Raw genomic sequence first — 12,102 nt, 5'->3', positions numbered from 1 at the left:
GTCTCTGCTGCCTGACAGGCTTTGGTTACATGTGGGCTTTCCCTCTGTTTTCATTTCTAGTGGGTATGTTTTGAGTTGGCATACAAATTCAATGTGTGAATGGCGTGGGAGTTTCAAAAGTTGCATTGGTATTTCTCCTTTTAAAATTAATAGTGGAATCTTTATGAGAGTTGTGTAGGCTCAGGAATGTGCCACACATGGCTTCCTAACTGCATAATTAGGGAGCTCAGTATAATAAAATAATCCTCATTCATGCCAAGATAGATTTATCCTACCCCCACCCTCGATCTGTCAACTGAGAAGCAGCTGACACCAGGAGGCGTGCAAACCTCACAGTGTCCTTTGATTTTATTATCAATTTCAATTCGGATTCTTTTGGGATCCTGGTGATGTTCCAGTGATTCCATGGTGTTGCATGGAAGATGGTAATTTGGTGAATAAAGCATTGAGCTTGGACTCAAGGAGACCTGGGATTGAATTCTATCTCAGATTCTTACTATATGGCTCTGGACAAGTCTCTCAGCTTCCCTGTTTTTTATCTTCGTCATCTATAAAACAGGGACAATTGTAGTTCCTACTTAACAAGGTTGTTGTGAGGACTATGTGACATGACATACGTAAAGTATTTTGGAAATCATACACTATGTAAATTTCAGCCAATATTACCTACTAGACCAGGGGTTCTAGACTTTTTTTTGTCATGGACCCCTTGGAAAAACCTGCTAAAAACCCTGTAAAACCCATGGACTCAGACTAATGTTTTTAGATACATAAAATAAATACATAAGATCACAAATGAAATTATGTTGAAATACAGTTTTTCAAAATATTTTTAAAATATTTAAAATATTAAAAAAACCAAATTCATTAAAAATCCCTTTCAAAGAACTAGACTGAAAACTCCATGAGGGCAAGGAGTGTCTTATCTAAATTTTGAGTGTTTAGCACAGTGCTCTGCATATAGTCAGGACATAATAAATATTTGCTGAATTGAGATGAATTGCTTAGGAATCCAGTTACAGAACTATGGGTCTTGCAAAGATATGTTGCAGCAGTGAGCTGATTGCTAAACCTCTGAAATCAGCAAACTAAAAATCAAGGTTTGATTTGTTCTTTTGTGTACTGACTAGATTTAAGAAAGTGATGGAGAAAATGTTAATAATGCAGATTAAACTTAAAAGTGTGGTCTGTGGGAAAGTTGTTAAATATTTTCTAAAATACCCCTGCCTTTAGGGTTGGAAAGAACTTCAGAGATAAGTCACTCCAATGATCTTTAAACTAAAATGGAGTCTTGATTACACTTTCTAATTTATAACACTATTCTGTTTTCCTATTATGTAAATGGATCTATAGCCCTGGATTTGAGACCCTAGTTTAACACTCTCATGTTATTAATGAATAACCTAAGTTCCAGAGGCTTGAAATGATTTGTCACTTGGCTAGCAGAGCATCAGGGGTAGACTAGATATATAGAAACAAAAACACTGGAATTGGAGTGGGGAGTTTGTATCAATCAATAAACATGTATTAAGTGCCTACTATGTGCCAGACATTCTGCTAAACTCTAGGTATACAAAAAGAGGCAAAAGATAATCCCTACCCTTAAGGGGTTTACAATCTAATGAGGAGACAACATGCAAACAAATATATACAAAGCAAGATAAATACAGGATAAATCAGAGGGAGGGCACTAGAATTAAGAGGGGCTGAGGAAGGCTTCCTATAGAAGGTAGGATTTTAGTTGGGAATCCCAGGACATCTTCAGTTGTACTGACTTTTGTCTTGCATTGAACTTCAATGATTCTTGAAGAGAGAGTGAGGCTGATTACTTTGTGCAACTCTGCCTCACTTAAATCCATCCCATTCAGAGTCAATTCAAGACAAGACAAGACAAGAGGAAGTTGAGGTCAGTAGTCTGAAAGGTGTTGGTTCTTCAATTTACAACATGTGTGACCTTGGGAATGTCATTTCCATTCCCTTCTCTAAGACTCAGTTTTCCCATCTATAAAATGACACATTTGGACTAGATGATCTTTAAGGGTCCTTTCTGAATTAAATCCTCTGGATCTATTCCGAAATCCTCTCTGTTTGGGCTCCTCAAATGAGTGAGAAAATCTTCCCTTTTTGAGTCTCTAAGATGTTTAATCCTCTTTAGTTCTAAATTGATCACAAAACAGCTGACTAAATCTCATGTGTTTTCTAGGTTATACACATACATATTCTCTGAATTATACATTCCTGAACTTTTCACTTTTCATTCTATGGGGTAAACATTTGTAGAGCTGTTCATTCTCACTGATTATAGGATCATAGCTTTAGAGTTAGAAGGGATATTAGAGCCATCTATCAGAGGTTCTTAACTGGGATCCATGTACCCCTTGGATAGATTCCAGTGAGTCAGTGAACTTGGATGGGGAAAAAATGACATATTTAAGTTTCACTAACTTCAAAGAGAAATTTAGCATTTCCTTCAAGTATTTAAAACTATTATTCTGAGATGGGGTCCATAGACTTTACCAGACTATCAAAGGGGCCCATGACACAAAATAAAGTTAGAAACTCCTGATTTAGTCTAATACCTTCATTTTAAAGATGTGGTGCTGAGACTGAGGCCTACAAAGATGGTGTAGCTTGCTGAAGGTCACACAGGCAGTAAATCTCAGAGCTAGGGTTCAAACCTATGTTCTAAGATTCCTAATCCAATGTATTTCCCACTCTTCCCCATTAAATCAATCAACAAATCTGTAATGTGCCCTGTTACCATGTGTGGAGGCCACTGTGCTCCCACATGTTTGTGGTTCTCAAGTAAGAATCATTTTCTTTCTAGTGCTACAGGGTCAATGAGTTATCAGAAAATATCCTGGCTGCTGCTTTGTCAACACCAGCAGGGAAGGTGGCAAAATTGGCAATGGTTTTTGATTGTTCTGTTGCTGTTGGATAAATTGAGGTTGGAATGTAGTTTGCCTTTATGCAGATATTTATTGATTCTATAATACTGGGTGGCCAATGCTGATGGAAGAGGAAAAACTTGTTTGGGGTTCAGCTTCGAAGTACTGGCAAGGACAGGCAGGCACATGGGTCTGAGATCCTGTTGTGACTTCCGTTTTCAGTTCCATTCTGTAGACATTTATTAAGCATCTACTATGTTTTGGCAACTGTGTTGAGTATTAGAGATACAAAGACCAAAAGAAACAGTTTCTGTCCTTAAGGAGCTTAAAATACCACTGGGAGGAAACAATATGTGCACCAAAGTAAGTGCATAAAATCAGTACAAAATAACTACCAAATAGTTTTAGGTGAGTGGAGACCATTAACACCTGGGCAAATCAGGAAAATCTCATGGAGGAGGCTGTGCTTGAGTTTAGGCTTAAAAGGAGAAAAATTTCAGGAAGGGGGATGAGTTTCTACAAAGACACTAAGGTGGGCAATGTAGCATAGAGGGACAGTAAGTAGGTCAAACTGGCTGAAATATAGTGTGTGTGTGTGTGTGTGTGTGTGTGTGTGTGTGTGACACAGAGAGACAGAGAGAGAGAGAGAGAGAGAGAGAGAGAGAGAGAGAGAGAGAGAGAGAGAGAGAGAGAGAGAGAGAGAATGTCAAGAAAGAGAGGTTGGCGACATTATTAAGGGTTTTTAATGCCAAACAAAGGGATTTCTCTTCTATCCTGGAGGCAATAGGAAGCTTCTGTAGCAACTTGAACAGGGGAATGTCCTGGTCAAACCTTCAGAATCTCCATTTGGCAATTGTGTGGAGAAGAGTCTAGAAAGAGGAGAGACTAGAATGATCTTACACATATCTTACGTTAGCCTTATTTTAGAGTTCTTTTCAAGTAGATTTTTATAGGTACAAACTATCCCTCATCTTCCCTCAGGGCTCCCCGCTTTGTACTATCTACCACAATTACATAATTTAACATATTCCATAAGCTACCTCTAGGTCATCTTGATTTTCCTATTATTCATTTACCTCATTCAAAAAGTCACTGAGGCCTGCTTCCAAATTGGGAAGTGTCTAACTTTGAAGTATTATCTTTATCTTATAGCCACCACATGAGTCTGGGGTCCTGCCACCTCACCCCAGGGATGAGTACATAGCTTTGGGCAATCGCTAGGCTAGGCACTAAGAATACAAATCTCTCCATCTCCTACAATATTCCAGATTTTTCTTTGCAAAACGTGGATTAAATCAAGAAGATTTAAGCCATGCTCAGGAAGAGCCCAAGTTTGAAAAGCTCTCACAAAATATACCCCCACTTTATTCAAATTTATTTCCCAGTCTTCCCTATCTTTTGCTTTACTTGTCTCCGTTTTATGCTTATGTTCATTCTGTCTTTATGCCTTATTGCATACTGTCCTCTCTACTTGGAATGACTCCAACATCTCTCCTCCACTGATCCTACTCACCCTTTAGGATTCAGCTCAAGCCTCAACCTCCTCTGAGAAACCTTCTTCAAGGACCACGGCTCCCCTTGATTTCTGCCTTCTCTGAACTCTGACTGTTCTGATAGTGTCCCATGGTTCTCTGTACTATCGGTGTTACTTTCCTCCCTGCAGCCAAATTACAGGACAGGGAGCACATTTTATGTTTCCTTTGTATGTGCTATAGCACCAAATATAATTTGTTTCTATAGAAGACACTCCTTGTTCCATAAGTAAAATACACACTCATAAGTGGCAGTAGTTAAAATGGTGTGGGTTTGTCCTTTGTTTCAGAGAGGACTGATGATATCACAGGTGATGCCTTGACTTGTATGTGAATCGTACTTAAGTGAGGCAGAGTTGCACAAAGTTCTCAGCCTCACTCTCTCTTCCAGAGTCATGGAGGTCCAGTGGCAGTACAAAAATCGAAATGACAAGGTTATGGTCCAGGTTGCAGTGGACCTTGGTATCTGCGATGTCTGACCAATCTCTAAGTGCTCCACAGCACCTGCTTCAGTCACCTCCATGGCTGTTGGAACAAATTGTTCTTATCCACCCATTCTGCTGGGGTAAGTCTTCACATACCCCTTAACTCACTGACAGGTTTGATGCCTGTAGATTACCTTCAACCTTGTTCAGCCTGTCAGTTGAGATAGTTTACCAGGGTGTGGTCACTGCGAAGACTATAGCTTCTTGGAGCCACAGGTGAGGGCTGAGTACCAGGTGGACACCAAAGGTGTCTGAGTAGTACTGAAAAGGGTTCAGCAAGCCTTCACATCAGACGTGCTAGTCCTCCTGAACACCCCATACACCCCATACAAATGGTATAGGTATAGGATGCAGCATGGAAGGGCTGGGTCTGAGCCCAAATCCCAGTTCTGCTTTTTCCTGCCTGTGTATCCTTGAGCAAATCCTGTAACTTTTCCTGATCTATAAAATAAGGAAGCTGGACCTGATGGTCTCTGCATTCCCTTCTAGGTCTAGATCAATTATAATGATAATTATTATTATAGCTATCATTTATGTAGATAGCACTTTAAAGTTTTCAAAGTACTTTACAACTATTATCTCATTTGATCCTTACAACAACTGTGGGAGATAGGAACTATTGTTATCCCTATTTTATAGATGGGGGAACTGAGGCAAACAGAGGTAAGTGACTTTCCCAGGGTCATATAGCTAATTAGTGTTGGAGACTGATTTAGAACTGGTCCTTCTTGACTCATCGTGTGCTCTAGTTGATAACCACCTGGTTATCCTGTGGAGATCTATGAGCACATAAAATTTCACTGGACCTCAGTTTCCTAATCTGTAAAATGAGAGGGTTGAACTAAATCAGATAGCTAAAAAGCAAAGTACCTATTATATACCAGACACTGTACTAGCACGGAGAGGGGGGAAAAATCCAAAAGATAGACCTTGTTCTCAAGGAGCTTGGTGTCCAATAGTGGAGACAACGTGTAAATAACTATGTACAAAAAGCTATATATAGGATAAATTGGAGATTGTCAACAGAGGGAAAGTGCTAGTATTAAGGGGGGACTGGGATAGGCCTCTTGTAGAAGGGGAAATTTTGACTGGGATCTCAAGAAAGCCAGGAGGTGGAGATGAGGAGGGAGAGCAGTCCAGGCACGGAAGAGGGCCAGAGAAAATGCCCAGAGGCAGGAGATGGAATGTCTTGTGTGAGGAACAGAAGAAGGCCAGTGTCACTGGATTAAGAAGAATGTGGAATGGACTAAGGTTTAAGACTAGAAAGGTAGGACGGGGTTATGTTATGAAGGGTATTTAATGCCAAATAGAAGATTTTATATTTGATTCTGGAGACAATAGGGAGTTATTGAAAAGGGGGAAGATAAGTTTGACAGCTGAATGGAGAATGGACTGTAGTGAGGAAGAGAATTCAGGCAGGAATATTACAACGGTCCAGGCACAAGGTGATGAGGGTCTACACCAAGGTAGTAGCAGTATTAGAGGAGAGAAGTAGGGCACATATGAGAAATGTTACAAAGGTAAAATCAACAGGACTTGCCAATAGATTGGATATGGGAGTAGAGACAGAATGAGGAGTTAAGGAAGACACCTAGGGAGTAAGTCTTTGTGATCAGGAGTATGGTGCTACCCTTAATAGTAATAGGGAAGTTAGGAAGAGGGGACAGTTTGGGAGCAAAGATCATGAGATTGGTTTTGAATCTGTTGAATTTAAGATGTCTGTGAGATATACAGTTCAAGATATCTAGTAGACAATTAGAGAAAGATGAAAGAGAGAGAGGTTAGGTCTAGATTAGCAGATTTGAGAATCATCAGCATAGAGATGATAAATCAATCCATGGGAACTGATGGGATCACTAAGTGGAATAATAGAATGGGAAAAAAGAAGAGGGCCAAAAAAAATAATTAAAAAAAAAGGGGCAGCTAGGTGGCACAGTGAATAGAGCACCGGCCCTGGAGTCAGGAGGTCCTGAGTTCAGATCTGGCCTCAGACACTTCATACAGAAAAAACTAGCAGTGTGACCTTGGGCGAGTCACTTAACCCCAATTGCCTTCCAAAAAAAAAGGCAAAAAAAAAAAAAAAGAAGAGGGCCCAGGACAGAGTCCTATAGGACACCCACAGGTAGTGGATATGGTCTGGATGAAGATCTAATAAAGGAAGCTGAGAAGGAGCAGTCAGACAGGTTGGAGAAGACCTAGGATCAAATGTCACAGAAACCTAGAGAGGAGGGGGGTATCAATTAGAAAAGGATGCTTGACAGTATCAAAGGCTACACGGGTCGTAGATGGTGGAGTAGAAGCATGACCTTCCCGCGGCTCTGGCTTCCACCCTCCCCAATCCATGTAAAAAGGGGACTCTAAACAAACTTTGGAGCTGCAGAACCCACAAAATGACACAGAGAAGCTAACCTCCCTCTGAGGACAGCCCGGCAGGCCAGCAGGAATCCAGCACAGCGCTCTGGGAGCCCAGCCCAGCACCACTCTGAGGCTTGTAATGTAATGCCAAAAGAAGGCAACTTCCCAGGTTCAAAATACCAGCATAGGTGCTCTCTATTTTATTCAGTGACCAACCAAGAACAGAGAAGATTAAAACATGACATCATTCAAAATACAGCATTTACTAAGTGTGATTAAATAATCTCCAAGTACTACCCCACCCCAGGACCTTCCAATCATTCAATCAATTACAAAGTCTCTGTTCTAAATACTTCTCCACCCCTAGGCTATACCTTAATTAAGTCCACCACAAAGCCCCTCTTCTCAAATGGAGATTAGTTTCCAAACATAAGGTCAAAAGTTCCCCACCCCTGGATCACAATTGAATCTACCCCAGAGTTACATCAAGTTTAAACACAGCACTTAATACCCAAATGGAGGTCTTTTCTTCATCTTGACAGGAGGCAAGTTCTCAGCAATCTTAGTTCCTGGGGAGACAAGGCTTAGCAAAGCCACAAGATACATTGCCAGTCCCTTCATGAATTTATCCTCTGTCTGTAGAACAGTCCTAGAACCCCTGAACACATTAGCAAAGCCCTCTCCCAGGATTTCTGTAAACATCCAACAAGAAAATCCTTCTTCAGGGCTTCCGAACCAACAGAAAGGTTCCCAGACCCCTGCAACAACAGCACTGTCCTTCACCAGTGGACAGTATTCACTCTGTCTGCAGGACAGTCTCCAGACCCCTGCAACAACAGTACTGTCCCTCACCAGTGGACAGTATTCACTCTCTGTCTGCAGGACAGTCTCAGGGCTTCTTAGCGAACAGCCAGGTTCCAGGACTTCTTCAACAAAAGGACTGTCTTTCACCAGTGGACAAATCTGGCAAAACAACATCAAAACAGACAGACAAAGTACCAGCAAAACAGCCATGTCTCCTCAGTCCTTGGCAGCTCAGGGGGCAGGTCTCAAAAGTCCAGGGCAATTCAAAGCGGCCACCAGCAATTCTCTTAGTCTCTCTCTCTCCACGAGGTGCTGCTTCCAAAAAGATCTTCTGCCTCTCTCTAGTGTCTCTCCCAATCTACCTCACCAGCTCCTCCCAGTTCAGGACTTTCTTTTCACATCAACAAGCCCATCCCACAGGTGGGATTAACAAACTCTGGGTTTTAACACAATCAATTTGAAAACCAAGCCAATACAGGGGAATCTTTAATTGCCATTACTATCACAGGCTTTAGTCCCAGGGCGGGCCTGGCCAGCCGCCATCCAGAGGGGCTCCAGATCAGCAGCAGCTGTGGCCGTTTCCAGATTTATCAATACATAGATGCGAAGGACAAGGTGAGAGGCCAGGGCAGTCTGGACTTTGGGACCCAGGAAGTGGGAGTGCCTGACTTTTACCCCTGGGGCGAGAAACCGCTGAGACGCCAGCACAGCCTGCCAGCGCCATGTGGCGGCTTCAGCTCCTGGCCTGCAGAGTGTAGGGGGACCAAGCACCAGTCTGAGGGGTCATCGCTCTTGCTTTAACCTGCTTGGATCTGGATTGCAGTCTAGGGTGGAGGTCCTGGGATGTGTGTCCAGCTTGCCAGAGCATGTGGAGACCTCAGAGAGGGCACCCATCTAATACCTCCGGCAGCTGAGAAAACCCCAGCGTTTGGGATGAAAACTCCCCTGTCTGGTGGCAGAGTCCTACTGTGGCAAAAAGCCCAAAAGTCAAATAATTGAGTGGCAAAATGAACAGGCAAAGGAAACAAAACAGACAGAAGATTCCAACGTTACACTCCTATTTTGGGGGCAGCATGTCCCACAGGAAGTTCTCGGCTCCCAGGCATGGGTCTCTGGGATTCCTGCCTCGAAAGAGAAGCAGCAGGCATGGGGGAAAGGTGAAGAGCTTCCCCAAAGATGACCCCACCAAGCCCATCCACCTGACAGCCTTCCTGGGCTATAAGGTTGGCATGACCCACATCGTGCAGGAGGTGGACAGGCCTGGCTCGAAGGTCAACAAGAAGGAAGTGGTGGAGGCCGTCACCATTGTGGAGATGCCCCCCATGGTCATTGTGGGCATCGTGGGCTACGTGCAGACCTCCCAGGGCCTGCATAGCTTCAAAACCATCTTTGCTGAGCACATCAGTGATGAGTGTAAGGGGAGGTTCTATAAGAACTGGCATAAGTCCAAGAAGAAGGCCTTCACCAAGTACTGCAAGAAGTGGCAGGACGATGATGGCAAAAAGCAGCTGGAGAAAGACTTCAGCAGCATGAAGAAGTACTGCCAGGTGATCCACGTCATTGCCCACACCCAGATGCGCCTGCTGCCTCTGAGGCAGAAGAAGTCCCACCTGATGGAGATCCAGGTGAATGGCAGCAGCTGGCTGAGAAGCTGGACTGGGCCTGGGAGAAGCTGGAACAGCAGGTGCCCGTGTCCACCATGTTTGGGCAGGACGAGATGATTGATGTCATTGGAGTGACCAAGGGTAAGGGCTACAAAGGTGTCACCAGCCGCTGGCACACAAAGAAACTGCCCCGAAAAACCCACCGAGGCCTGCGTAAGGTGGCGTGTATTGGAGCTTGGCATCCTGCCCGTGTGGCCTTCTCTGTGGCTCGAGATGGTCAGAAGGGCTACCACCATCGCACTGAGATCAACAAGGAGATCTACAAGATCGGCCAGGGCTACCAAATCAAGGATGGCAAGCTGATCAAAAACAACGCGTCCATGGATTACGATCCATCTGACAAGAGCATTAACCCTCTGGGAGGCTTCGTCCACTACGGTGAAGTGACCAATGACTTTGTCATGCTGAAAGACTGTGTCGTTGGGACCAAGAAGCATGTCCTCACCCTGCGGAAGTCTCTGCTGATACAGACCAAATGTTGTGCCCTGGAGAAGATCGACCTGAAGTCCATCGACACCATCTCCAAATTTGGTCATGGTTGGTTCCAGACTGTGGAGGAGAAGAAAGCTTTCATGGGACCACTCAAAAAAGACCGTGTCACGAAAGAAGAAGCTGCCTAGTTTTTGCAGATCAATGTGGAGCTTGTGGATTCACAATAAAATTTTCAAAATTAAAAAAAAAAAAAGAAAAGGGATGGGATCAAAGTAGAGAATAGAACAATTGGGAAGTGGGATAGGAGGGAAGGAAATATAGTCAGTCTTTTACAATATATCTACTATGTTAATGTCTTGCATTAGCTACACATGTACAACCTATACTGAACTGCTTATCTTCCCAGTAAGGGTGGGTGACAAGGGAGGAAGGGAATGAATCTGGAATTCAAAGTTTTAAAATCAAATATTCAAATATATATATATGTATATATATATATATATACTATTATTAATACTATTTTACATGTAATTGGGAAATAAGATATATAGGCAATGGGGCATAGAGATCCACTGGAAAAGTCGAAAGGAGTATGGGAGAAAATATGGAAGAGAGCAGATTGGAGGAGGGGATATCCTGTAGGATTGCTATTTTGGGGCAGTGGGTAGGGGAAAAACGGGGAGAAAATTTGTAACTCAAAATCTGGCGGAAACAAATGATGTAAATCAGAAGCTAATAAAGCATTTGAAAAATTAAAAAAAAAAAGAAACAAGAGACATAGTTCTTAGCTGAGAGGGTAAGGGAAAGGGAGTCATGGGAAAATCCAAGGAAGGATAAAAAGGTTTGGAAGCTGTGTTGAGGAGATATAAAAAGATTGACTTATAGTGGCAAGGGCCCAGTTGGTTGTGTAATGTTAGTTTGTAGTGAACCCAGTCAACACAATTTCATGATTTTTTCCAGTTTTGCTCAGCAGCACATGAATAGGAGTAAAGGCAGTAGATGGAGGGATTAATCCAAGGCTGAGGCTTGGCAGAGCAAGATTAACAACAGGATAAGAGGGCAAAAATAAAAGTGTAGAGCTGAACTAGTTCACTAAGAGGTCAAGATAGGCAAGGAGGAGAGTGTAGTGGATGCAGTGATGAAAACCTGGGAAAGAATTGAGGGATTAGAGATTATAGTGAAAAAAAGGACAAGGTTTGGATTTATAAGGCAGAGTAAGAGGTAGAATGACAACAGATAGTGATCAGATAAGGGAATTTTATGAAGAGTTAATGAACAATGAAGTGGTCCATTTCAGGGTGATGATAAGAATAAGGGTATGCTCATATCTATGTGTAGTTGAGGTGGAGTGGTGGAATAGGTCATGGGAAATGAGTAAGTTGAGAAACTGGGAGGTTAGGGTGTTTAAGAGAATATCAAGATATATGTCTAAGTCTCTTAGTATAAAAGCAGGAGTTGGGGAGAAGAGATAGACTATGAGCCAGGTGTTGATCTCTGAGGAAGGAAGAGGATTACCCTGGGAGATGTTAGATAGTAGCTATAAGAATTTTGATTAGGTGGTAGAGAAGGATTGGGAGAACCTCATGGGAGGAGAGGTTACTGAGTGCTGGCCGTAGGGGGTGAGTTTGGAAGCGTCAATGAGAACAAGGAGTATCCCAACTTTCCATTCTTGACCAGTGAGTTGAGGGGGATGAGTGAAAGTACAATCATTGCTGGAAAGGGTAGTTTAGGAGGCTGTGTCATCAGGAGAGAAACAGGTTTCAGTGAGAGTCAGAAGACAGAGGAAGTGGAAAATGAAAGCGCATTTGTTATCTCTGGAGTGAGTATGCTAGGGAGCAGAGTTAAAGGGATGGGTAACTTCAGAGTGAGACATTGAAAGTGAGGGTGGGGTTAAGGTTGAAGGGGATAGAAATAAGGGAGCAGGTGAAGTCTGAATAATGAC

At 42.8% G+C, this 12,102-nt stretch overlaps 1 pseudogene; it reads left to right on the top strand.

Moving 5' to 3' along the window:
* Positions 1-9,133: 9,133 nt before the first annotated feature.
* On the top strand, positions 9,134-10,418 carry LOC138153270 (large ribosomal subunit protein uL3 pseudogene; annotated as a pseudogene).
* Positions 10,419-12,102: the final 1,684 nt, after the last annotated feature.

This window comes from Petaurus breviceps, unplaced genomic scaffold (assembly GCF_028583685.1).
Source record: "Petaurus breviceps papuanus isolate PSGF00001 unplaced genomic scaffold, PetGlider_PUasm1.0 90977, whole genome shotgun sequence".
Lineage (NCBI taxonomy): Eukaryota > Metazoa > Chordata > Mammalia > Diprotodontia > Petauridae > Petaurus > Petaurus breviceps.
This window is presented reverse-complemented; position numbering and strand designations above follow the sequence as displayed.